The following is a 27,605-nucleotide window of genomic DNA, read 5'->3' as shown; positions in this document are numbered from 1 at the left end:
GAGGCAGACACAGACATTCTAGGGAGGAGTTAGAGGCAGACTCAGACATTCTAGGGAGGAGCTAGAGGCAGACACAGACAATCAAGGGAGGAGCTAGAGGCAGACACAGACATTCTAGGGAGGAGCTAGAGGCAGACTCAGATATTCTAGGGAGGAGCTAGAGGCAGACACAGACAATCTAGGGGGAGCTAGAGGCAGACATAGACATTCTAAGGAGGAGCTAGAGGCAGACACAGCCATTCTAGGGAGGAGCTAGAGGCAGACATAGACATTCTAAGGAGGAGCTAGAGGCAGACACAGACATTCTACTGCAAGGTCTCCTGTAAGTTTTCCATAGAACTTTATGAGCACCAACTGTCATCTCCTATCTCAGTAATGGGAAAATCTGTATTCACTGTAGACAGACTTTACTCGTGAATTGAGAATTTTGAGAAAGAATGATCAGTCCAGGGGAAGAAAGAAGCAGATTTCTCAAATAAGATATATTACAAAGTTTGTTATTGTAACATGTACTATTCATTTATGGAAGAAAATAATAAATAATTAAAATGTTTTCTATTTAAAGGGGCTGTCCAAGAATAGAAAAAAAATGGCTGCTTCCATTTAAAAAACGGGCCAAATCTGTCCAGGTAGCTTACCAATTGAAATGAATGAAGATGAGCTTCCCCACATCACATAACCTGTGAAAGGATGTGGAGCTGTTTCTGGAAGGAAGCAGTCATGTTTTTCTAATTCTCTAAACAAGAAATATAGATCCCTCTTAGTTTAAATCGTTTGTCTGGTTTGACTACTTTCATTAATTAAAGTGCGTCTTTTTTGTTCTGGAGGACCTAACATGCATAACACAGACAGCCTATTGATTCTTATGAGCATGGTGTAATACTTAATTTCGCCTGGGGGGGCACTGTAGGGAAATTGAACACTTGCTGGCATCTTCCCCAGCTGATTTAGCTGATCACTATGAGCCAAAGCAACAAGAGACCATGTTATCACACACTAAAGTTGACCCCTTTAAATTATTATAAATACTAATCATCAATATCTTAATAATATCTGTCACTTGAAAAATCGGGGGATTACTAACAGAGGTGTACATGCAGGCGGTGCAGAGGTAGCAAATGTTCCTCTTTGTCAGATAAGAAGGCGTTGTTCTGTTAGACAGGAAACAACTTTGAAGAGGAGTGAAATAGGCAATGGTGAGGGTGTGGCTTCAGAAAAGGGAGGGACTTCATCCCAAAACTGTGTACCCCTCCCATGTGCTTACTTAAAAAGAAAATGAGTTACCATGTCAATTCTGTTCCCATCTAAAGCAGTACTAAAAAGTCTCTAGGCTTCCATTTACTTGCAGGACATCAGATTTGGCTTTTGGCTTTACTGTGTAGCCTTATACAGAACAGACTGAGTTGTAACGCAATGTAAAACGATCAGAATTTTGAATGAATCTTTGGATTTCACTAGAGATCAATATAAATAAATGTAATATTATTTCTAATGAAGGGATAGACTCGGCTTCCTGATATCTCCATCTTTTGTTGGGGTTTTACCAATGTACTGAGTCACACCCCCATTAAAGTCATTGTAATTGACATCTATGAGGAATGCAGGGCATCACATATCAGATGTCATTAAGACTTCTGAACCAAATTTATTAATTGCCAGGCAATTTCAGAGTTTCCTGTGCATGTAGTTCCAATATATAAGCAAAACGGAACCGTTTTTTAACACTTGATGAACCTGCCCTAATCATGGAAAGCTGGATTGGGCTTGGGACCAGTTTAAAAAAGTAAAATTTTTAGCTCACATTGTATTCCCGTTGCTCCCTTGAGTAATCAGTTTTTTGTTTTTTTTAAATCCACCATACGGTTCCAGAAATACGGACCTTTTTATTTAGTGCTAATCCCTATGTTCTTTAGGGGCGGGGCTCACAGGATCCTCTGGGGCGTGTCTTTAGGCTGCACTGCATAATTACCTGGTGAGCCACACCCTCTTCATTAAACCATAAAATGAAAAAGGCCCATATCTCTAGAACCATATGGTGGATTAAAAAAAAACAAAAAACGGAGTACTCAGGGGAGCAGCAGGAATAAAGGAAGACAAATCAAACAGATGTGGAGATGCAGGGAGTGAGGCATTGAGAGGAGTGTGACTTCACAAAATGGGCACAACAACATCGGAAACATGAATCTTTCTCCTGAATGCCTTAATAAATAAATGACTTCCTTTACAATGTGACTCTTCCTGGTATTTCGGTAAATGCAGACAGATAAATGTCAAGAGGCTGTTAACCAAGAGTGCTGTCATTACGGCCAATAAAGATGAAAGAGACATTCACGAGAGGCCGGCAATTATAAGACACCGTAGGGTGAATCACAGTGCCAAAATAGACAATCCCCCAAAATGTCAATGATCGGTCAGGGATGGAAATAAGCAGCTGAGGGCCCCTATAAATCCACAGTGTGGGGCCCAAGGAACTCTAACAATATGCTGAGATCGAAGTGCGTGCCGTCTAGGACCACTGGGAAGGATACCAAAACATGGACATGATATTATCTCTAAAGGGTACGTTCACTTTGGGGTCTGTAATAGTTTAGGGGATCTGGTCTGGGGTCTGAGTCCGTTATAGCTTTGTATCAGTATAGTGGGAATGTTTTGGGGTCTCTATTAGTACAGAGGGGCTGGCCTGGGGAATACATTCATAAAGAAGGTTTGGTATGAGGGTTGTATTAGTCTAGGGGCTATGGCCTCGGGTTTGTATAAGTATAAGGGGGCTGGTCTGGGGTCCATATTGACTGTATTTAGAGGCTCTGCCATGTGGTCTGTGCTCACATCCGGGTTCTGAGTCTGTATTAGATTACAGGGTTTGGTCTGGGGTCTGTATCTGTCTAAAAATCTGGTTTAGAGTATATGTTTTATTTAGGTGTGTGGGCTAGGGGGGGGTCTCCTTTAATTTACTATTTTGGTCTGGGGGCTTTTATTTATTTACGAGATCTGTAGCCTTTATTAGTTTAGTGGGCTGTAGTTTATCTTAGCTTAGAGGATCGGATCGGAAGTCTTAATTTATTTAGCATGTCCGGTATGGCTTTGTATTAGTATAGAGGGTCTGGTCTGGGGTCTGTATTAGTATAGAGGGTCTGGTCTGGGATCTGTATTAATATAGAGGGTCTGGTTTGGGGTCTGTATTAGTATAGAGGGTCTGTTTGGGGTCTGTATTAGTATAGAGGGTCTGGTCTAGGATCTGTATTAGTATAGAGGGTCTGGTCTGGGGTCTGTATTAGTATAGAGGGTCTGGTCTGGGGTCTGTATTAGTATAGAGGGTCTGGTCTGGGGTCTGTATTAGTATATGGGGTTTCCTTTTGGGTCTGAATTAGTTTAGGGGGTCTGGTCTGGGATCTGTATTAGTATAGAGGGTCTGGTCTGGGGTCTGTATTAGTATAGAGGATCTGATCTGGGGTCTGTATTAGTATAGAGGGTCTTGTCTGGGGTCTGTATTAGTATAGAGGGTCTTGTCTGGGGTCTGTATTAGTATAGAGGGTCTGGTCTGGGGTCTGTATTAGTATAGAGGATCTGGTCTGGGATCTGTATTAGTATAGAGAGTTGTGTCCGGGGTCTGTATTAGTATAGAGGGTCTGGTCTGGGGTCTGTATTAGTATAGAGGGTCTGGTCTGGGGTCTGTATTAATATAGAAGGTGTGGTTTGGGGTCTGTATTAGTACAGAGGGTCTGGTCTGGGGTCTGTATTAGTATAGAGAGTTTGGTCTGGAGTCTGTATTAGTATAGAGGGTCTGGTCTGGGGGTCTGTATTAGTATAGAGGGTCTGATCTGGGGTCTGTATTAATATAAAGGGTCTGGTCTGGGGTCTGTATTAGTATAGAGGATCTGGTCTGGGATCTGTATTAATAAAGTGGGTCTGAGGGTCTGTATTAGTATAGGGGGTCTGGTCTGGGGTCTGTATTAGTACAGAGGCTCTTGTCTGGGGTCTGTATTAATATAGAAGGTCTGGTTTGGGGTCTGTATTAGTATAGAGGGTCTGGTCTGGGGTCTGTATTAGTATAGAGAGTTTTGGTCTGGGGTCTGTATTAGTACAGAGGGTCTGGTCTGGGGTCTGTATTAGTATATAGGGTCTGGTCTGGAGTCTGTATTAGTATAGAGGGTCTGGTCTGGGGGTCTGTATTAGTATAGAGGGTCTGGTCTGGGGTCTGTATTAGTATAGAGGGTCTGGTCTGGGGTCTGTATTAGTATAGAGGGTCTGGTCTGGGGTCTGTATTAGTATATGGGGTTTCCTTTTGGGTCTGAATTAGTTTAGGGGGTCTGGTCTGGGGTCTGTATTAGTACAGAGGCTCTTGTCTGGGGTCTGTATTAATATAGAAGGTCTGGTTTGGGGTCTGTATTAGTATAGAGGGTCTGGTCTGGGGTCTGTATTAGTATAGAGAGTTTTGGTCCGGGGTCTGTATTAGTATAGAGGGTCTTGTCTGGGGTCTGTATTAGTATAGAGGGTCTGGTCTGGGGTCTGTATTAGTATAGAGGGTCTGGTCTGGGGTCTGTATTAGTAAAGAGGGTCTGGTCTGGGGTCTGTATTAGTATAGAGGGTCTGGTCTGGGGTCTGTATTAGTATAGAGGGTCTGGTCTGGGGTCTGTATTAGTATAAAGGGTTTCCTTTTGGGTCTGCATTAGTTTAGGGTCTGGGTTCTCTATTATTTAAAGGGTCTGGTCTGGGGTCTTTATGAGTTTAGGTGGTCTTGTCTTTGGTTTGATGTCTGTATTAGTGGTTTGGTTCAAGTATTTTTTAGGGGGTCTTGGGTCCCTATAAGTTTACAGGTTCTGGTCTGGGGTCTCTATACATTTTGGGGGTCTGGTCTAAAGGTTTTGTGTAGTGAAGATTGGGGTCTTTGGAGGAAATCTCGGGTGTTCTGAGCATTTTCCATCCGGCCTGCACTGAGTTCATCCATCAGGAAGGGAACATGCGCGAGTCGTCCATTACGGGATATTTGCTGCCCGACCGTTTCTCCGCCAGGATTTCAGTGTTACATTTACTATATAAATTATGAAAGAGCCGCAAAGAGAAAAATGTCTCTGGGGGTCTCAGTTCACGTCAGCGCTCTATATATACGTAATCTACATTTTTTATGGGATTTCTGGTGAAATAAAAATTAAAGAAAATGTAAAAAAATATTGCTCTTTGACAATATAGAAAATTAATAATTAATTATCTATATACTATTACTTTTATACTAATTTGTTTTTTTTTTTCATTTTTTTCCTGATTCAGAGCTCCAAATCCCGTTACCTGCAACCACCACTAGAGGGAGCTTCGGAGCTCAATAATAAAACAGAATGCACTAAGCTCCCTCTAGTGGTGACTTCAGGCAACGAGAATTTTATGATTTAAGAAGTGCCTGTCGTTTCAGGTGACTTTTCAGGATAAGCTGTCGTGTATTCATGAGGAATACAATATCATGACATGACTTGTATCCTGCATTTTAACCAGTTTTTTCCTCTGCAAGGTCTCTATCACTGTCAGTTCTCTCTAAGCTAGAGGTGCAGACAACCTGCTGTGACATCTCCCATACACAGCCCACACAGAAATGAGGAATTCCTGCTCTCCTGTCTCTATGTAGCACATATTCAGCAGCAGCAACATTCAGCAGCAGGAGTACATTATACAGTACAATATTCAGCTCGAGTTCCCATCTTCCAAGAGCTAGTCCTTTGTATGCTTTACTACGGTCTCTTGCCATTGAGAACCATGACAGCAGACACAGCCATTCTAGGGAGGAGCTAGAGGCAGACACAGACATTCTAGGGAGGAGCTAGAGGCAGACACAGACATTCTAGAGAGGAGCTAGAGGAAGACAAACATTCTAGGAAGGAGCTAGAGGCAGACAAAAACATTCTATGGAGGAGCTAAAGGCAGACTCAGACATTCTAGGGAGGAGCTAGAGGCAGACACAGACATTCTAGAGAGGAGCTAGAGGAAGACAAACATTCTAGGAAGGAGCTAGAGGCAGACAAAAACATTCTATGGAGGAGCTAAAGGCAGACTCAGATATTCTAGGGAGGAGCTAGAGGCAGACAGACAGACATTTTAGGGAGGAGCTAGAGGCAGACTCAGACATAATAGGGAGGAGCTAGAGGCAGACACAGACATTCTAGGGAGGAGCTAGAGGCAGACACAGACATTCTAGGGAGGAGCTAGAAACAGACACAGACATTCTAGGGAGGAGCTAGAGGCAGACACAGACATTCTAGGGAGGAGCTAGAGGCAGACAGACATTCTAGGGAGGAGCTAGAGGCAGACACAGACATTCTAGGGAGGAGCTAGAGGCAGACACAGACATTCTAGGGAGGAGCTAGAGGCACACACAGAGATTCTAGGGAGGAGCTAGAGTCACAGACATTCTAGGGAGGAGATTGAGGAAGACAGACATTCTAGGAAGGAGCTAGAGGCAGACACAAACATTCTAGGAAGGAGCTAGAGGCAGGCACAGACATTCTAGGGAGGAGCTAGAGGCACACACATATATTCTAGGGAGGAGCTAGAGGCAGGCACAGACATTCTAGGGAGGAGCTAGAGGCACACACATATATTCTAGGGAGGAGCTAGAGGCAGACACAGACATTCTAGGGAGGAGCTAGAGGCAGACACAGACATTCTAGGGAGGAGCTAGAGGCAGACACAGACATTCTAGGGAGGAGCTAGAGGCAGACAGACATTCTAGAGAGAAGCTAGAGGAAGACACATACATTCTAGGGAGGAGCTAGAGGCACAGACATTCTAGAGAGGAGCTAGAGGAAGACAAACATTCTAGGAAGGAGCTAGAGGCAGACAAAAACATTCTAGGAAGGAGCTAGAGGCAGGCACATTCTAGGGAGGAGCTAGAGGCAGACATATATTCTAGGGAGGAGCTAGAGGCAGACACAGACATTCTAGGGAGGAGCTAGAGGCAGACACAGACATTCTAGGGAGGAGCTAGGGGCACAGACATTCTAGAAAGTAACTAGAGGCAGACACAGACATTCTAGGGAGGAGCTAGAGGCACAGACATTCTAGGGAGGAGCTAGAGGCAGACAGACATTCTAGGGAGGAGCTAAAGATTATTATTAAAAGATTATTAGCTAAAGGCAGACACAGACATTCTAGGATGGAGCTAGAGGCAGACACAGATATTCTAGGGAGGAGCTAGAGTCACAGACATTCTAGGGAGGAGCTAGAGGCAGACACAGACATTCTAGGGAGGAGCTAGAGGCAGACAGACATTCTAGGGAGGAGCTAAAGATTATTATTAAAAGATTATTAGCTAAAGGCAGACACAGACATTCTAGGATGGAGCTAGAGGCAGACAGACATTCTAGGGAGGAGCTAGAGGCACAGACATTCTAGAGAGGAGCTAGAGGCAGACACAGCCATTCTAGGGAGGAGCTAAAGGCAGACACAGACAATCTAGGGAGGAGCTAGAGGCAGACACAGACATTCTAGGGAGGAGCTAGAGGCAGACACAGGCATTCTATGGAGGATCTAGAGGCACAGACATTCTAGGGAGGAGCTAGAGGCAGACACAGACATTCTAGGGAGGAGATAGAGGCAGACACAGACATTCTAGAGAAGAGCTAGAGGCAGACAGACATTTTAGGGAGGAGCTAGAGGCAGACAGACATTCTAGGTAGGAGCTAGAGGCAGACAGACATAATAGGGAGAAGCTAGAGGCAGATACAGACATTCTAGGGAGGAGCTAGAAGCAGACACAGACATTCTAGGGAGGAGCTAGAAGCAGACACAGACATTCTAGGGAGGAGCTAGAGGCAGACACAGACATTCTAGGGAGGAGCTAGAAGCAGACACAGACATTCTAGGGAGGAGCTAGAGTCACAGACATTCTAGGGAGGAGATTGAGGAAGACAGACATTCTAGGAAGGAGCTAGAGGCAGACACAAACATTCTAGGAAGGAGCTAGAGGCAGACACAGACATTCTAGGGAGGAGCTAGAGGCAGACACATTCTAGGGAGGAGCTAGAGGCAGACACAGACATTCTAGAGAGGAGCTAGAGGAAGACACATACATTCTAGGGAGGAGCTAGAGGCACAGACATTCTAGAGAGGAGCTAGAGGAAGACAAACATTCTAGGAAGGAGCTAGAGGCAGGCACAGACATTCTAGGGAGGAGCTAGAGGCAGACATATATTCTAGGGAGGAGCTAGAGGCAGACACAGACATTCTAGGGAGGAGCTAGAGGCAGACACAGACATTCTAGGGAGGAGCTAGGGGCACAGACATTCTAGGAAGTAACTAGAGGCAGACACAGACATTCTAGGGAGGAGCTAGAGGCACAGACATTCTAGGGAGGAGCTAGAGGCAGACACAGACATTCTAGGGAGGAGCTATAGGCAGACAGACATTCTAGGGAGGAGCTAAAGATTATTATTAAAAGATTATTAGCTAAAGGCAGACGCAGACATTCTAGGATGGAGCTAGAGGCAGACACAGATATTCTAGGGAGGAGCTAGAGGCACAGACATTCTAGGGAGGAGCTAGAGGCAGACAGACATTCTAGGGAGGAGCTAAAGATTATTATTAAAAGATTATTAGCTAAAGGCAGACACAGACATTCTAGGATGGAGCTAGAGGCAGACACAGACATTCTAGGGAGGAGCTAGAGGCACAGACATTCTAGGGAGGAGCTAGAGGCAGACACAGACAATCTTGGGAGGAGCTAGAGGCAGACACAGACATTCTATGGAGGAGCTAAAGGCAGACACAGACATTCTAGGGAGGAGCTAGAGGCAGACACAGACATTCTAGGGAGGAGCTAGAGGCAGACACAGACATTCTAGGGAGGAGCTAGAGGCAGACACAGGCATTCTATGGAGGAGCTAGAGGCACAGACATTCTAGGGAGGAGCTAGAGGCAGACAGACATTCTTGGGAGGAGCTAGAGGCAGACACAGACATTCTAGGGAGGAGCTAGAGGCAGACACAGGCATTCTATGGAGGATCTAGAGGCACAGACATTCTAGGGAGGAGCTAGAGGCAGACACAGACATTCTTGGGAGGAGCTAGAGGCAGACACAGACATTATAGGGAGGAGCTAGAGGCAGACACAGACATTCTAGGGAGGAGTTAGAGGCAGACACAAACAATCAAGGGAGGAGCTAGAGGCAGACACAGACATTCTAGGGAGGAGCTAGAGGCAGACACAGACATTCTAGGGAGGAGCTAGAGGCAGACACAGACATTCTAGGGAGGAGCTAGAGGCAGACACAGACATTCTAGGGAGGAGCTAGAGGCAGACACAGACATTCTAGGGAGGAGCTAGAGGCAGACTCAGACATTCTAGGGAGGAGCTAGAGGCAGACACAGATATTCTAGGGAGGAGCTAGAGGCACAGACATTCTAGGGAGGAGCTAGAGGCAGACAGACATTCTAGGGAGGAGCTAAAGATTATTATTAAAAGATTATTAGCTAAAGGCAGACACAGACATTCTAGGATGGAGCTAGAGGCAGACACAGATATTCTAGGGAGGAGCTAGAGGCACAGACATTCTAGGGAGGAGCTAGAGGCAGACACAGACATTCTAGGGAGGAGCTAGAGGCAGACAGACATTCTAGGGAGGAGCTAAAGATTATTATTAAAAGATTATTAGCTAAAGGCAGACACAGACATTCTAGGATGGAGCTAGAGGCAGACACAGACATTCTAGGGAGGAGCTAGAGGCACAGACATTCTAGAGAGGAGCTAGAAGCAGACACAGCCATTCTAGGGAGGAGCTAGAGGCAGACACAGACATTCTAGGGAGGAGCTAGAGGCAGACACAGACATTCTAGAGAGGAGCTAGAGGAAGACAAACATTCTAGGAAGGAGCTAGAGGCAGACAAAAACATTCTATGGAGGAGCTAAAGGCAGACTCAGACATTCTAGGGAGGAGCTAGAGGCAGACTCAGATATTCTAGGGAGGAGCTAGAGGCAGACAGACAGACATTTTAGGGAGGAGCTAGAGGCAGACACAGACATAATAGGGAGGAGCTAGAGGCAGACACAGACATTCTAGGGAGGAGCTAGAGGCAGACACAGACATTCTAGGGAGGAGCTAGAAACAGACACAGACATTCTAGGGAGGAGCTAGAGGCAGACACAGACATTCTAGGGAGGAGCTAGAGGCAGACACAGACATTCTAGGGAGGAGCTAGAGGCAGACACAGACATTCTAGGGAGGAGCTAGAGGCAGACACATACATTCTAGGGAGGAGCTAGAGGCACACACAGAGATTATAGGGAGGAGCTAGAGTCACAGACATTCTAGGGAGGAGATTGAGGAAGACAGACATTCTAGGAAGGAGCTAGAGGCAGACACAAACATTCTAGGAAGGAGCTAGAGGCAGGCACAGACATTCTAGGGAGGAGCTAGAGGCACACACATATATTCTAGGGAGGAGCTAGAGGCAGGCACAGACATTCTAGGGAGGAGCTAGAGGCACACACATATATTCTAGGGAGGAGCTAGAGGCAGACACAGACATTTTAGGGAGGAGCTAGAGGCAGACACAGACATTCTAGGGAGGAGCTAGAGGCAGACACAGACATTCTAGGGAGGAGCTAGAGGCAGACACAGACATTCTAGAGAGGAGCTAGAGGAAGACACACATTCTAGGGAGGAGCTAGAGGCACAGACATTCTAGAGAGGAGCTAGAGGAAGACAAACATTCTAGGAAGGAGCTAGAGGCAGACAAAAACATTCTAGGAAGGAGCTAGAGGCAGGCACAGACATTCTAGGGAGGAGCTAGAGGCAGACATATATTCTAGGGAGGAGCTAGAGGCAGACACAGACATTCTAGGGAGGAGCTAGAGGCAGACACAGACATTCTAGGGAGGAGCTAGGGGCACAGACATTCTAGGAAGTAACTAGAGGCAGACACAGACATTCTAGGGAGGAGCTAGAGGCACAGACATTCTAGGGAGGAGCTAGAGGCAGACAGACATTCTAGGGAGGAGCTAAAGATTATTATTAAAAGATTATTAGCTAAAGGCAGACACAGACATTCTAGGATGGAGCTAGAGGCAGACACAGATATTCTAGGGAGGAGCTAGAGTCACAGACATTCTAGGGAGGAGCTAGAGGCAGACACAGACATTCTAGGGAGGAGCTAGAGGCAGACAGACATTCTAGGGAGGAGCTAAAGATTATTATTAAAAGATTATTAGCTAAAGGCAGACACAGACATTCTAGGATGGAGCTAGAGGCAGACACAGACATTCTAGGGAGGAGCTAGAGGCACAGACATTCTAGAGAGGTGCTAGAGGCAGACACAGCCATTCTAGGGAGGAGCTAAAGGCAGACACAGACAATCTAGGGAGGAGCTAGAGGCAGACACAGACATTCTATGGAGGAGCTAAAGGCAGACTCAGACATTCTAGGGAGGAGCTACAGGCAGACACAGACATTCTAGGGAGGAGCTAGAGGCAGACACAGACATTCTAGGGAGGAGCTAGAGGCAGACACAGGCATTCTATGGAGGAGCTAGAGGCACAGACATTCTAGGGAGGAGCTAGAGGCAGACACATACATTCTTGGGAGGAGCTAGAGGCAGACTCAGACATTCTAGGGAGGAGCTAGAGGCAGACACACACAATCAAGGGAGGAGCTAGAGGCAGACACAGACATTCTAGGGAGGAGCTAGAGGCAGACACAGACATTCTAGGGAGGAGCTAGAGGCAGACACAGACATTCTAGGGAGGAGCTAGAGGCAGACTCAGACATTCTAGGGAGGAGCTAGAGGCAGACACAGACAATCAAGGGAGGAGCTAGAGGCAGACACAGACATTCTAGGGAGGAGCTAGAGGCAGACTCAGATATTCTAGGGAGGAGCTAGAGGCAGACACAGACAATCTAGGGGGAGCTAGAGGCAGACATAGACATTCTAAGGAGGAGCTAGAGGCAGACACAGCCATTCTAGGGAGGAGCTAGAGGCAGACATAGACATTCTAAGGAGGAGCTAGAGGCAGACACAGACATTCTACTGCAAGGTCTCCTGTAAGTTTTCCATAGAACTTTATGAGCACCAACTGTCATCTCCTATCTCAGTAATGGGAAAATCTGTATTCACTGTAGACAGACTTTACTCGTGAATTGAGAATTTTGAGAAAGAATGATCAGTCCAGGGGAAGAAAGAAGCAGATTTCTCAAATAAGATATATTACAAAGTTTGTTATTGTAACATGTACTATTCATTTATGGAAGAAAATAATAAATAATTAAAATGTTTTCTATTTAAAGGGGCTGTCCAAGAATAGAAAAAAAATGGCTGCTTCCATTTAAAAAACGGGCCAAATCTGTCCAGGTAGCTTACCAATTGAAATGAATGAAGATGAGCTTCCCCACATCACATAACCTGTGAAAGGATGTGGAGCTGTTTCTGGAAGGAAGCAGTCATGTTTTTCTAATTCTCTAAACAAGAAATATAGATCCCTCTTAGTTTAAATCGTTTGTCTGGTTTGACTACTTTCATTAATTAAAGTGCGTCTTTTTTGTTCTGGAGGACCTAACATGCATAACACAGACAGCCTATTGATTCTTATGAGCATGGTGTAATACTTAATTTCGCCTGGGGGGGCACTGTAGGGAAATTGAACACTTGCTGGCATCTTCCCCAGCTGATTTAGCTGATCACTATGAGCCAAAGCAACAAGAGACCATGTTATCACACACTAAAGTTGACCCCTTTAAATTATTATAAATACTAATCATCAATATCTTAATAATATCTGTCACTTGAAAAATCGGGGGATTACTAACAGAGGTGTACATGCAGGCGGTGCAGAGGTAGCAAATGTTCCTCTTTGTCAGATAAGAAGGCGTTGTTCTGTTAGACAGGAAACAACTTTGAAGAGGAGTGAAATAGGCAATGGTGAGGGTGTGGCTTCAGAAAAGGGAGGGACTTCATCCCAAAACTGTGTACCCCTCCCATGTGCTTACTTAAAAAGAAAATGAGTTACCATGTCAATTCTGTTCCCATCTAAAGCAGTACTAAAAAGTCTCTAGGCTTCCATTTACTTGCAGGACATCAGATTTGGCTTTTGGCTTTACTGTGTAGCCTTATACAGAACAGACTGAGTTGTAACGCAATGTAAAACGATCAGAATTTTGAATGAATCTTTGGATTTCACTAGAGATCAATATAAATAAATGTAATATTATTTCTAATGAAGGGATAGACTCGGCTTCCTGATATCTCCATCTTTTGTTGGGGTTTTACCAATGTACTGAGTCACACCCCCATTAAAGTCATTGTAATTGACATCTATGAGGAATGCAGGGCATCACATATCAGATGTCATTAAGACTTCTGAACCAAATTTATTAATTGCCAGGCAATTTCAGAGTTTCCTGTGCATGTAGTTCCAATATATAAGCAAAACGGAACCGTTTTTTAACACTTGATGAACCTGCCCTAATCATGGAAAGCTGGATTGGGCTTGGGACCAGTTTAAAAAAGTAAAATTTTTAGCTCACATTGTATTCCCGTTGCTCCCTTGAGTAATCAGTTTTTTGTTTTTTTTAAATCCACCATACGGTTCCAGAAATACGGACCTTTTTATTTAGTGCTAATCCCTATGTTCTTTAGGGGCGGGGCTCACAGGATCCTCTGGGGCGTGTCTTTAGGCTGCACTGCATAATTACCTGGTGAGCCACACCCTCTTCATTAAACCATAAAATGAAAAAGGCCCATATCTCTAGAACCATATGGTGGATTAAAAAAAAACAAAAAACGGAGTACTCAGGGGAGCAGCAGGAATAAAGGAAGACAAATCAAACAGATGTGGAGATGCAGGGAGTGAGGCATTGAGAGGAGTGTGACTTCACAAAATGGGCACAACAACATCGGAAACATGAATCTTTCTCCTGAATGCCTTAATAAATAAATGACTTCCTTTACAATGTGACTCTTCCTGGTATTTCGGTAAATGCAGACAGATAAATGTCAAGAGGCTGTTAACCAAGAGTGCTGTCATTACGGCCAATAAAGATGAAAGAGACATTCACGAGAGGCCGGCAATTATAAGACACCGTAGGGTGAATCACAGTGCCAAAATAGACAATCCCCCAAAATGTCAATGATCGGTCAGGGATGGAAATAAGCAGCTGAGGGCCCCTATAAATCCACAGTGTGGGGCCCAAGGAACTCTAGCAATATGCTGAGATCGAAGTGCGTGCCGTCTAGGACCACTGGGAAGGATACCAAAACATGGACATGATATTATCTCTAAAGGGTACGTTCACTTTGGGGTCTGTAATAGTTTAGGGGATCTGGTCTGGGGTCTGAGTCCGTTATAGCTTTGTATCAGTATAGTGGGAATGTTTTGGGGTCTCTATTAGTACAGAGGGGCTGGCCTGGGGAATACATTCATAAAGAAGGTTTGGTATGAGGGTTGTATTAGTCTAGGGGCTATGGCCTCGGGTTTGTATAAGTATAAGGGGGCTGGTCTGGGGTCCATATTGACTGTATTTAGAGGCTCTGCCATGTGGTCTGTGCTCACATCCGGGTTCTGAGTCTGTATTAGATTACAGGGTTTGGTCTGGGGTCTGTATCTGTCTAAAAATCTGGTTTAGAGTATATGTTTTATTTAGGTGTGTGGGCTAGGGGGGGGTCTCCTTTAATTTACTATTTTGGTCTGGGGGCTTTTATTTATTTACGAGATCTGTAGCCTTTATTAGTTTAGTGGGCTGTAGTTTATCTTAGCTTAGAGGATCGGATCGGAAGTCTTAATTTATTTAGCATGTCCGGTATGGCTTTGTATTAGTATAGAGGGTCTGGTCTGGGGTCTGTATTAGTATAGAGGGTCTGGTCTGGGATCTGTATTAATATAGAGGGTCTGGTTTGGGGTCTGTATTAGTATAGAGGGTCTGTTTGGGGTCTGTATTAGTATAGAGGGTCTGGTCTAGGATCTGTATTAGTATAGAGGGTCTGGTCTGGGGTCTGTATTAGTATAGAGGGTCTGGTCTGGGGTCTGTATTAGTATAGAGGGTCTGGTCTGGGGTCTGTATTAGTATATGGGGTTTCCTTTTGGGTCTGAATTAGTTTAGGGGGTCTGGTCTGGGATCTGTATTAGTATAGAGGGTCTGGTCTGGGGTCTGTATTAGTATAGAGGATCTGATCTGGGGTCTGTATTAGTATAGAGGGTCTTGTCTGGGGTCTGTATTAGTATAGAGGGTCTTGTCTGGGGTCTGTATTAGTATAGAGGGTCTGGTCTGGGGTCTGTATTAGTATAGAGGATCTGGTCTGGGATCTGTATTAGTATAGAGAGTTGTGTCCGGGGTCTGTATTAGTATAGAGGGTCTGGTCTGGGGTCTGTATTAGTATAGAGGGTCTGGTCTGGGGTCTGTATTAATATAGAAGGTGTGGTTTGGGGTCTGTATTAGTACAGAGGGTCTGGTCTGGGGTCTGTATTAGTATAGAGAGTTTGGTCTGGAGTCTGTATTAGTATAGAGGGTCTGGTCTGGGGGTCTGTATTAGTATAGAGGGTCTGATCTGGGGTCTGTATTAATATAAAGGGTCTGGTCTGGGGTCTGTATTAGTATAGAGGATCTGGTCTGGGATCTGTATTAATAAAGTGGGTCTGAGGGTCTGTATTAGTATAGGGGGTCTGGTCTGGGGTCTGTATTAGTACAGAGGCTCTTGTCTGGGGTCTGTATTAATATAGAAGGTCTGGTTTGGGGTCTGTATTAGTATAGAGGGTCTGGTCTGGGGTCTGTATTAGTATAGAGAGTTTTGGTCTGGGGTCTGTATTAGTACAGAGGGTCTGGTCTGGGGTCTGTATTAGTATATAGGGTCTGGTCTGGAGTCTGTATTAGTATAGAGGGTCTGGTCTGGGGGTCTGTATTAGTATAGAGGGTCTGGTCTGGGGTCTGTATTAGTATAGAGGGTCTGGTCTGGGGTCTGTATTAGTATAGAGGGTCTGGTCTGGGGTCTGTATTAGTATATGGGGTTTCCTTTTGGGTCTGAATTAGTTTAGGGGGTCTGGTCTGGGGTCTGTATTAGTACAGAGGCTCTTGTCTGGGGTCTGTATTAATATAGAAGGTCTGGTTTGGGGTCTGTATTAGTATAGAGGGTCTGGTCTGGGGTCTGTATTAGTATAGAGAGTTTTGGTCCGGGGTCTGTATTAGTATAGAGGGTCTTGTCTGGGGTCTGTATTAGTATAGAGGGTCTGGTCTGGGGTCTGTATTAGTATAGAGGGTCTGGTCTGGGGTCTGTATTAGTAAAGAGGGTCTGGTCTGGGGTCTGTATTAGTATAGAGGGTCTGGTCTGGGGTCTGTATTAGTATAGAGGGTCTGGTCTGGGGTCTGTATTAGTATAAAGGGTTTCCTTTTGGGTCTGCATTAGTTTAGGGTCTGGGTTCTCTATTATTTAAAGGGTCTGGTCTGGGGTCTTTATGAGTTTAGGTGGTCTTGTCTTTGGTTTGATGTCTGTATTAGTGGTTTGGTTCAAGTATTTTTTAGGGGGTCTTGGGTCCCTATAAGTTTACAGGTTCTGGTCTGGGGTCTCTATACATTTTGGGGGTCTGGTCTAAAGGTTTTGTGTAGTGAAGATTGGGGTCTTTGGAGGAAATCTCGGGTGTTCTGAGCATTTTCCATCCGGCCTGCACTGAGTTCATCCATCAGGAAGGGAACATGCGCGAGTCGTCCATTACGGGATATTTGCTGCCCGACCGTTTCTCCGCCAGGATTTCAGTGTTACATTTACTATATAAATTATGAAAGAGCCGCAAAGAGAAAAATGTCTCTGGGGGTCTCAGTTCACGTCAGCGCTCTATATATACGTAATCTACATTTTTTATGGGATTTCTGGTGAAATAAAAATTAAAGAAAATGTAAAAAAATATTGCTCTTTGACAATATAGAAAATTAATAATTAATTATCTATATACTATTACTTTTATACTAATTTGTTTTTTTTTTTCATTTTTTTCCTGATTCAGAGCTCCAAATCCCGTTACCTGCAACCACCACTAGAGGGAGCTTCGGAGCTCAATAATAAAACAGAATGCACTAAGCTCCCTCTAGTGGTGACTTCAGGCAACGAGAATTTTATGATTTAAGAAGTGCCTGTCGTTTCAGGTGACTTTTCAGGATAAGCTGTCGTGTATTCATGAGGAATACAATATCATGACATGACTTGTATCCTGCATTTTAACCAGTTTTTTCCTCTGCAAGGTCTCTATCACTGTCAGTTCTCTCTAAGCTAGAGGTGCAGACAACCTGCTGTGACATCTCCCATACACAGCCCACACAGAAATGAGGAATTCCTGCTCTCCTGTCTCTATGTAGCACATATTCAGCAGCAGCAACATTCAGCAGCAGGAGTACATTATACAGTAGTATTGAGCAGTGTAGCTGTAAATCCAAGTAGCAGCAGCATGGATGGCACAATACAGCAGTACCGAGCAGTGTAGCTGCATATCCAGATATCAGCAACAATGTGGACATTATACAGCAGTAATAAGCAGTGTAGCAGTACTAAGAAGTGTAGCTGAGAATCTAGAAAACAGCAGCATGGAAGGCATTTTGCAGGAGTCCTGAGCAGTGTAGCTGTGAATCCAGATCGCAGCAGCAAGGTTGTCATTATACAGCAGTACCAAGCAGTGTAGATACATATCCATATAGCAGCAGCAAGGAGGACATTATACATCAGTACTAAGCAGTGCAGCTCTGAATCCAGAAAACAGCAGCATGGAGGGTATTATACAGGAGTTCTGAGCAGTGTAGCTGTGAAGCCAGATACCAGCAGCATGTATGGCATTATAGAGCAGCACTGAGCAGTGTAGCTTCATATCCGTATACCAGCAGTAAGGAAGACATTATACAGCAGTACTAAGCAGTGTAGCAGTACCAAGCAGTGTAGCTCTGAATCCAGAAAACAGCAGCATGGAGGGCATTATACAGGAGTACTGATAAGTGTTGCTGTGAAAACAGATCCCAGCAGCATGGATATCATTATATAGCAGTACAGAGCAGTGTAGCTGCATATCCATATAGCAGCAGCAAGGAGGATATTATATAGCAGTAGTAAGCAGTGTAGGACATTATAAAACAGCACCTAGCAGTGCAGCTGCAAATCCAGGAAATATCAGCACGGAGTAACTGTGATTTCAGAAAGCAGCAGCATGGAGTACATTATACCTCAGTATTAAGCAGAATAATGATGAATATAGAAAGCAGCAGCATGAAGGGTATAATAATACTGCAGCACTAAGCAGGGTAACTGTAAATCCAGAAAGCAGTAGCATGGAGGACGTAATATAGCAGTACTAATCAGGGTAACTGTAAATTCAGAAAGCAGCAGGATGGAGGATATAATACAGCAGTACTAAGCAGGGTAACTGTAAATCCAGAAAGAAGCAGCATGAAGGACATTATATGGCATTACTAAGTAGGGTAATGGTAAATCCGGAAATCAGCAGCATGGAGGACATAATACAGCAGTACTAAGCGGGGTAACTGTAAATCCAGAAAGCAGCAGCATGGAGAATATAATACAGCAGTACTAAGCAGGGTAACTGCAAATCCAGGAAGCAGCAGCATGGAGAATATAATACAGCAGTACTAAGCAGGGTAACTGTAAATCCAGAAAGCAGCAGCTTGGAGGATATAATACACCAGTGCTGAGCAGTGTAGCTGTGAATCCAGAAAGCAGTAGCTTGGAGGATATAATACAGCAGTGCTGAGCAGTGTAGCTGTGCATCCAGTACTGGAGTAAGATAAAAGAGTTATAAAAAAGCAAAAGTACTGTCTGTGTGTCTGCCCCTCTCTCTCCCATTCTGCTCCTCCAGCTGTAATCTGATCCCTAGCTGCTTCCCAGATTGCTCACCTTTGAGGTCTATTAGATTGGTATATACGTAAAACACTTTTTTTCCTTTCTTTTTTTTTTAACTGTTGAGACAAATAAAATATTACTTGGACCTGCGCTATGCCAGATTACCAAACATTCTGGATTATTGGACAGTTATTTTAAAAGTGATACAGAACCTTCCAGAATCAAGTAATAGAAAATAATTTTCTTTGCGCTTCCGTGTTTGGTCTTTTGTTATTTGCGTGCTACAAAATTTCCGGATTATCAGACTTTTTCGGATTATCACATGTTGATTTTTTTTTTCTTTTCTTTTTTTACATGGACTCTCAGTTTTGACTATGAATAAGCAGGTATTATAAAAGAACGGTAAACCTCGATACATTTCGTGGATGTGACGAGTGGTTAAAATGTTCCACTCTCGATACCAGCAATAACCTAAACGGTGCGCGGCCCCATAAAATATCACATAAACAGCGGCGCACAAGGTGACGGCAGCATTACAATGTGACATTGAGGTGCTACCTTGGGCCCGATTTTCACAGCAGGGCCGGTTTCCAGCACGTGGGCGGCCGGCGGTTCATCCCATCCTCGCTGAACATTAAACCAGTGAATCAAAAACCCACTGAACCTTAACACCAAGGTGACAAAAAAATTTCCACTTGAAAAAAAAAACAGACACCTACGTCTTCTAAAACCCGACCCTGTAAAATTCGCCCCCCCCCCCCCAAAAAAAAAAAATTATGAAAAATTCAAAATTTAAACATTCAGTGATTCTTCTTTTCAAATTTTTAAATAAAAAAAGTAACAACATTTTTACATTTTCAACTTTTTTATTTTTTTTAAATATTTTTATTATTTTTTAAATGTAGTTTCTTGCGTATCGGGATTTTAAATATCTTCCTGGTTTTGAGAATTTTTTTTTACAGATATTACGCTTATAGAATTTAGAATTTTTTTAAAAAAATGAAACAAATGTTCAGAAATAATTCGACCAACGAGTTGAAATTTTTTCTAAATTTTCTCTAAAAAATTGTCATATTTTTTTGCATATTTTCGTGGCGCCAATTTATTTTTTTTTTTCTACTCTTCAGTCGCACGACTATGACATTGACCTAAAATCCAAGGGACGAAGGATCCCAATGGGATCCGAATTAAAGAGGACCTATCTGGGTTTTTGTTTTTTTTTTTTAAAGGTGATGTCCCCCTGTTGTTCCTCCTGGAAATGTATAGAAAAATGAACAAGACGTCACCGTATTTATGTTTTGTAGTAAACACTTGAATTTCCCATAAAATATCAAAACTTTTTTTTCTTTAGGCAAAGTCCCTCTATTGTGTATGGTAGCGCCCAGCAGTCAATGACATTTCCAGGAGGAATTTCGGAGGAATGGGCACAAGACAGGGTTCTATAACAAAAAAAAACAAGATTTTTGTAGGATCAAGTATTTGGTACAGAGGGCGTTATATGACATCCAGAACCCTGGAGGAACATATTACGGCCATATATTCCCGGCATCTGTACAATCCATCTCCGGTGACTGCAGCTCGGCACCGGGTCAGAACCATTTCATGATACTGATACTTGCAGCAGGTTATAAGTAGCTGCGTCCGTCCATTTTTAATCCAAGTCCTTTCTCAAAACCGGAGAACTCTACGGGAAAGAAGCCAGGGACCGTAATGTGGTCTGAGGCTTCCCAGAGTGACAGGGGCGCCGCCTCTCACCACAATCCTAATTTTAGTGGTCATGATTTCCATGCTTCGGGTTCAGAATGGCGGCTTAATATACAAACACTTTAGATCGGGGGCAAGAAAGGGTTAAATAGGACCCTAAGCTAGGAACAAAATCATCACTGGCGCTGGAGGACCCGAGCACATGCAGACAGTGTGGATTTCAATTAGACCTGTGTAATGCTTCATTTGTCCTGTGGTGTCGCTGTTGGGAAACGGAACACTTTGTCATCCCACCGATCACTGATGATCAATGGGGTTCTCAGCAGCAGGATGAGCTCAAATCAGCATATAATCGAGGGAAACCGAGGGGCTTGACCGCGGCCGAGTCAGTGTGAGAGGGGGGCCCGCTGACGCCAATGCCTATTTCAGCTGGATGTGCGTCCGAGAACATTTTTTTAAATGTGTTAGAGAACATTTGCGGAATGGGGAGCACTATTACAGGATGGGCCCAAAAACTGGGACATTATACCAGGAAGGGGCACAGGATGGGGGACATATATTACTGGAAGTGACCCAAGATGGGGGACATCACACCAGGATGATGTACATTACACCAGGATTATTACTGGATGGGGCCCAGAATGAGGGATATTATACCAAGAAAGGGGCCCAGGAGGGGGATATTATTATTGTAAGGTGACCAGGATGGGGGACATATATTCCTGGAAGGGGCCATGATGGGGTACATTACACCAGGATGGAGGACATTATTAATGGAAGAGGCCCAGGATGTGGCTTATTATACCAGAAAGGGGGATATTATTACTGGAAGGGGTTCAGGATCTGGACATTATACCAGGATAAGGCAAAGAAAGGGACATCATTACAGGAAGGGGTTCAGGATAGGGGGCATATTACTGGAAGGGGCTCAGAATGGGGGACACATTCCTGGAAGTGGTCAGGATGGAGGACATTACACCAGGATGGGGGACATTATTTTTGGGAGGGGCCCAGGATAGGGGATATTATACCAAGAAAGGGGCCCAGGAGGGGGACTTTATTACTGTAAGGAGACCAGAATGAGGGACATATATTCCTGGAAGGGGCCACGATGGGGCAAATTACACCAGGATGGGGGACATTATTACTGGAAGAGGCCAGGATGTGGGTTATTATACCAGAAAGGGGGATATTATTACTGGAAGGGGTTCAGGATGGGGACATTATACCGGAAGAGGCCAAGAAAGGGACAGCATTACAGGAAGGGGCTCAGGCTTGGGGGCGCTATTACTGGATGGTGCTCAGGATGGGGAACATTATTACTGAAAGGAGCCCAGGATGGAGGACATTATACCAGGAAGGGGCCCAGGATGAATGACATTAGTACAGGAATGGGGGACATTATTATTACAGTATTATGGGAGGAGGGTAGGGCAACACATATGTCTTTATAGGATATAGACTGCTACAAGGGCTAATACATCTGACCAACATGTACGTGGGGGCTCAGTCCAAATTTTGTACTGGGGCCCATCAGACTTTAGTTTTAGAAACTATAAAAAAATATTTTAAAAAGTTTTCAAATATAATAAAATATAATAAATATTAAATAATAGAAAATATTTTTAGAGTGGAAATTTTGTCTTGATCAAATTTAAGATAATTTAATGTAAATTATAAAAAAAAAATAAAAATACATATATGAAGAGATGGAGATAGACTTCCTAGGAATTGTCTTCCTGTAACTACATCAGCAAGTCGGTGAAAGGTCAGGATTCCCTTCAACTCTGATTCTACCAACTTTTTTCACTTGGGTAGATTTTTTTTCTTTAAGAGGGATGGAATAGTTATATCTGGCTCTCAAGTGCTGCTAGAATAACCTGTGTGGTCACCTGACCCCTCAGTAACTGGTAAGACCAGATCCCTTATCAGGAGGGGGTCCCTTTACCTGCTACTTTGCTGGCCTGGAATTTGGACACAAAATACTAAATTTTAAGGAGGACCCGTCACTAGGTCAAAAGTGGACAGTTAGTGCTCCTATTTTATTCCCGCTGTTTTCCTGAGTAACTCGCTTTTTATTTTTTTTAAATCCGCCATACGGTTCCAGAAATATGGACCTTTGTGTTTACTGCTACTTTTTATGGTCTTTATGAAGAGGGCGTGGCTCACAGGGTAATTATGCACAGTACCTGGGACACACCCCTGAGAATCCTGTGAGCCACTCCCCCAAAGAGCTTTGAAATGACCACTAAATAAAAATGCCCATATCTCTGTAACCATATGGTGGATTTTAAAAAAGAAAAAAGTAAAACACTCAGGGGAACCGAGGGAATGAAATAAGAGAAAAATTTGACACAATAACATCTTTTTTTAACATGAAATAAGCATGTGAATGGGCTTATATTGGAGACCAATGGACATGTCAAGCTGTTTTTTTTTACAGTTTTATTTTTATTTTTTTAATAAAGTTTGTTCCTGTTTTTTTTTTTAATATCTTAATGTTGTGTTAAAAAAAAAACAACTTAAGATGAGTTCCTGTGTGCCATACAGTCAGGGTAATTGTGTCTTATTATTTTTTTTTACTTTTTTGTCGGGAATAAAAGATTAGGGACCTGTCGGGCCTACAGAGCCCCAGAAATGCTCCCCTGTCATTGGATTCACATGACCAGTCATGTGACCATTAGGACTCCTATTTTCTAAAAACTCCAAAAATGTGATTTTTTTTTTCTCTTAATGTCGGATTTTCACAAATCTGATGATCAATAGAGTAAAAAATGTCCCATTGATTTACCATCCACCAGCCAGAAACTTCATTGTGATTTTGTGCGGTAACAGCTGGAGCTCTGATGTCGGCTCTGCCGCGCTCCCTGACATTTTCATTAAGAAGTTTGTTCCAGTCCCTGAGGTCAAGAACCCAGAAAAAACAACACTGTACTGGTTCCAGAGCAGCCGCGCGAGAAAAGACAACATTTTTGTAATGTTTTTAAAAGCTAGTAAAGTGCTCGTTTACACAGAGCCCCGCGGACAAAAGACCTGAAGAGCACGAAATTACAGGACCTGTATCCGATCATCACAGGGTACCTCCCCAGCCTTGTATCCCCAACCATATGGTGGATACCTCGTACCTCCCCAGCCTTGTATCTACAACCATATGGTGGATACCTCGCACTTCCCCAACCTTATATCCCCAACCATATGGTGGATACCTCGCACCTCCCCAGCCTTTGGGGAAGAGACTGAGACTGTGCTTGTTTGCTGTACCTGACTTTGTTTCGGTGCCTGAACCTGACCACCAAGCTCTCTGCCTCAAGTGGTGCCGTAACCACAAAGTGCCGTAACTCCATGTATCACAACGTGTGTCTGTGACGCCTCCTCTCTGTGTAGCCCCATTCACCTGTGGTCCAACACTCCCAAGACCACCAAAGTCATCAGCAATCCTACTGTGGCTGGAAAGTTACCACAATGGACTAGTCTTCAAGATCTTAGTGCAAGTCTACTTTTTTTAAGTATCTCCACTTGGATGTGGTTCCTGGTGGAGAAGGACTTCCGAAACGGGTGACCTTCAACTACCATTTATGGGATGTCCTGTGGGCCCCCGGCAGTGCGCCTTCTAACATCCCCATGGAGGTCTTATATTCTGCAGTGTACGGCCTAGATCAGCCATGTACTGAGGACTTGGTGACTGTCGGACTCTATAGTGAATCATTCACAGGGACTCAAGATTCAGATTCGCCATCGATGCCTTAAAGTCTCCTTGCATATTAGATCTGTATTGCAGAATATAAGAACTCGAGCTGTCAATCAACCGGAGCTCCCAGAGAGATTAACGACTGCACCAAACATGACGAAAACCACATGAGACGGACTACTGACTTCCAGGAAAATATTGCAATGCTGGATGGAGAAAAATCTGGAACTGAAAAAAATAGGGCAATTCTCGTTCCCTTATAAAAAACCCTAAAACTAAGTACACCCACAACGACTAAAACCCACAGGGACATTTTTCCCTTCCTGGAATTAGGATACAAATTCATTACATGATTTAAACACACTAGCAAAATCCACCACTGGGTGCAATTCACATCACAGCCACCGGGTGGCCACATGGAGACCCAGACCATAAACCTCTCCTGACAGAGTAACTTTTTTTTTTTTTTTTAAGTTGTCCATTTTGGGAATTATGGAATCAAATGGACAGGTAAGGAAAACACACTCAAAAATTTCAAGGATTTTTTTTACATATAAACTTTGCCCACAAGCATTGGACACACGCTGGCCAAAGTACGGTGATTAATAGAACCGTTAGAGTGACCCAATTATTAATTAGCATTCATAATAATGCCATAAATCACCCACATGAACAGTCTCAGCAAAGTGATCCCAACAAACAATTTTTGCCAACAGAGTACCCAAGACAGTAAAGGGTTCATCGCTGCTGTAGAAATAAATGTGACAATTCTGGCAGCCTCCACTAGGGGGAGCTCACTGCATACAGATTTATAAATACGTGAGAGCAAGATGAATATATGCATTAGCTCCCCCTAGTGGTGGCTGCTAATAAACATTATCTACGATTTTCTTTTTTAGTAGAACAGTGGGAGATTTATTTACCTTTCGTCAACATAGCCACTTATTTAGTAAAATGTCACTTTCATTAAACATCCGGTCCTATAGTCTGATGTCTATTTTCGTTGTTCAGTTACATAGCACACATTCAATATCCACCTCCCTCCCATGGGCTTATTAAATAACATGCAGAAATCACTTTGAAAAAAGAAAAAACAATCTCCTAAATTATTACCATCATCACAATTCCTTTCTTTAGTAGCGGGTACAATTTAAAGAGGAAACACTAGGTGGCGCTCTGGAGCTTATTGTATAGGCCAGTTTACTGTGTGCTCTCATGCTCCCTCTAGTGGTGGCTGAAGACAACTAGAAATGCGTTTTGTGTCCAAAAAAGGGATAAAAAGAGTTTCCTCCACTATACTGATATACAGTATTTAGAAATTAATCATCTACAAAGAAATCCTTTAAAGTTTCTTCAGGAACACAGTACAAGGCAACAAAGTTCCCAAAAATCCTTTTCACAAGCTGCTTGTTAATGTTATTGCGGTCATGGCCACTCTAGGGAACACACCGTCCCAATTTAATTTTCAGTTCCATCCTCCGCAGTCTGGAGCAATACATTCCCTTCTGCATGGTAACTATAGTCCTCATAAATCACTGGGAGCCTTCCTATAAGCCGGGCAGGCAGGGAGCCCCGACAATAGGGGGATAGACGGAGGTGCTATCTATTATCTATCTATCTATCTATTATTTATTATCTATCTATATATTATCTATATATTATCTATATATCTATATGTAATCTATTATCTATCTATCTATCTATCTATCTATCTATCTATCTATCTATCTATCTATTATCTATATATAGTATCTATTATCGATCTATTATCTATCATCTATCTATCATCTATCTATCTATCTATATGTAATCTATTATCTATCTATCTATCTATTTATTATCTATCTATATGTAATCTATCATCTATCTATCTATCTATTATCTATCTATCTATATATTATCTATCTATTATCTATCATCTATCTATTAACTATCTATCTATCTATCTCTCTAATATCTATCTATCCGGGGTCTCCCCGGGTATTACCATCCTTCCTCCTTTTGGCCACACAGTGATACATCAGGACTACCTCTTGTGTCTCGTTACAATGTATCAGACATGTTTTTGTCAATATTGACGTTTGTGTTTTCCGCCCCAGTAATGGGGGCTCCCTGCAGACGTCTGTGGGTCTGATCTGTTCCCTCCCCAGAGGACATCGTGTAGCTCCGCGCCGTGTGACATGTGTGTGAACCGCAGTAGTGTGCACAGTTGCCCCCGGCAGTACCGCTGGCACCAGCCCTGGCACCTTCCCTCTTATTAAGGCCATTGGGCACAGTCAGTTTTGGGGTCTCCTGGCAAACGTCAGTAGCGATCGCTTGTGTGAGCGGAGGGGGCGCAGGGAAGCCCTGTATATATGGAGGTCTCCCAGCACAGGGAAAACACGAGCCGTTAACCACTTGGATCCTGGAAGGGAAAATAAATAAGGCAGCAATTTTTTGGGGGGAAGCGCGGAAGGTGCATGGAAATGACGAGTGATTCTGCCCCCAGGTAATGAGGGACTCACCTGATCGACTGCGCCGCTGTCGCTGCTTCTGGCATGTGCAGAGGATCCCAGTCTGGAGGCAGGAGATCTATCGGATCTGTCAGACAGAGGAAAAGGTAGGGGGGTTAGGGGGGTTAGGGGGTGTCTAAGGGGGTTAGAGAGGGGGGTGACGGTCACATACAGCCCCACGTGCCGGCCTCCCCCTCTCCAGACAGGACAGTCCCTGGCGAGGAGCTGTCTAAGGCTTGATCCCTTTTTGCTTTGCTGCCATCCTTGCTTGCTGTGAGTTCCTCCCCTGCCTCCACCCCAGTCACTGCTCATCTCCTCCCCTCCTGTGATATTACAGGACCAGCACAATGCAGGCAGCACCAGCACCACAGCAAGCAGAGATCCTACAATAAGAGGGACCACAGCAAGCAGGGATCCTAAAATCAGAGGGACCGCAGCAAGCAGAGATCCTACAATCAGAGGGACCGCAGCAAGCAAGGATCCTACAATCAGAGGGACCGCAGCCATCAGCGATCCTACAATCATAGCGACCGCAGCAAGCAGTGATCCTACAATCAGAGGGACCACAGCAAGCAGAGATCCTACAATCAGAGGAACCGCAGCAAGCAGAGATCCTACAATCAGAGGGACCGCAGCAAGCAGCGATCCTACAATCAGAGGAACCGCAGCAAGCAGAGATCCTACAATCAGAGGGACTGCAGCAAGCAGCGAGCCTACAATCAGAGGGACCGCAGCAAGCAGAGATCCTACAATCAGAGGGACCACAGCAAGCAGGGATCCTAAAATCAGAGGGACCGCAGCAAGCAGAGATCCTACAATCAGAGGGACCGCAGCAAGCAGAGATCCTACAATCAGAGGAACCGCAGCAAGCAGAGATCCTACAATCAGAGGAACCGCAGCAAGCAGAGATCCTACAATCAGAGG

The 27,605-nt window shown here is 44.0% G+C and overlaps 1 protein-coding gene across 3 annotated transcripts in view; it reads right to left on the bottom strand.

Annotated features, from left to right (window-relative positions):
* The window catches only part of ARHGAP8 (Rho GTPase activating protein 8), a 191,652-nt gene extending 164,675 nt beyond the window's left edge, over positions 1-26,977 (bottom strand). The window contains exons 1-2 of one of the 3 annotated variants that reach the window (XM_077266613.1): positions 26,854-26,977; positions 26,694-26,769 (exon numbers count right to left, since the gene is read on the bottom strand). The gene's annotated coding sequence lies outside the window, so the exon portion shown is untranslated. The other 2 variants (XM_077266614.1, XM_077266612.1) reach the window with 2 other exon arrangements.
* Positions 26,978-27,605: the final 628 nt, after the last annotated feature.

This window comes from Ranitomeya variabilis, chromosome 5, assembly GCF_051348905.1.
Source record: "Ranitomeya variabilis isolate aRanVar5 chromosome 5, aRanVar5.hap1, whole genome shotgun sequence".
NCBI lineage: Eukaryota > Metazoa > Chordata > Amphibia > Anura > Dendrobatidae > Ranitomeya > Ranitomeya variabilis.
This window is presented reverse-complemented; position numbering and strand designations above follow the sequence as displayed.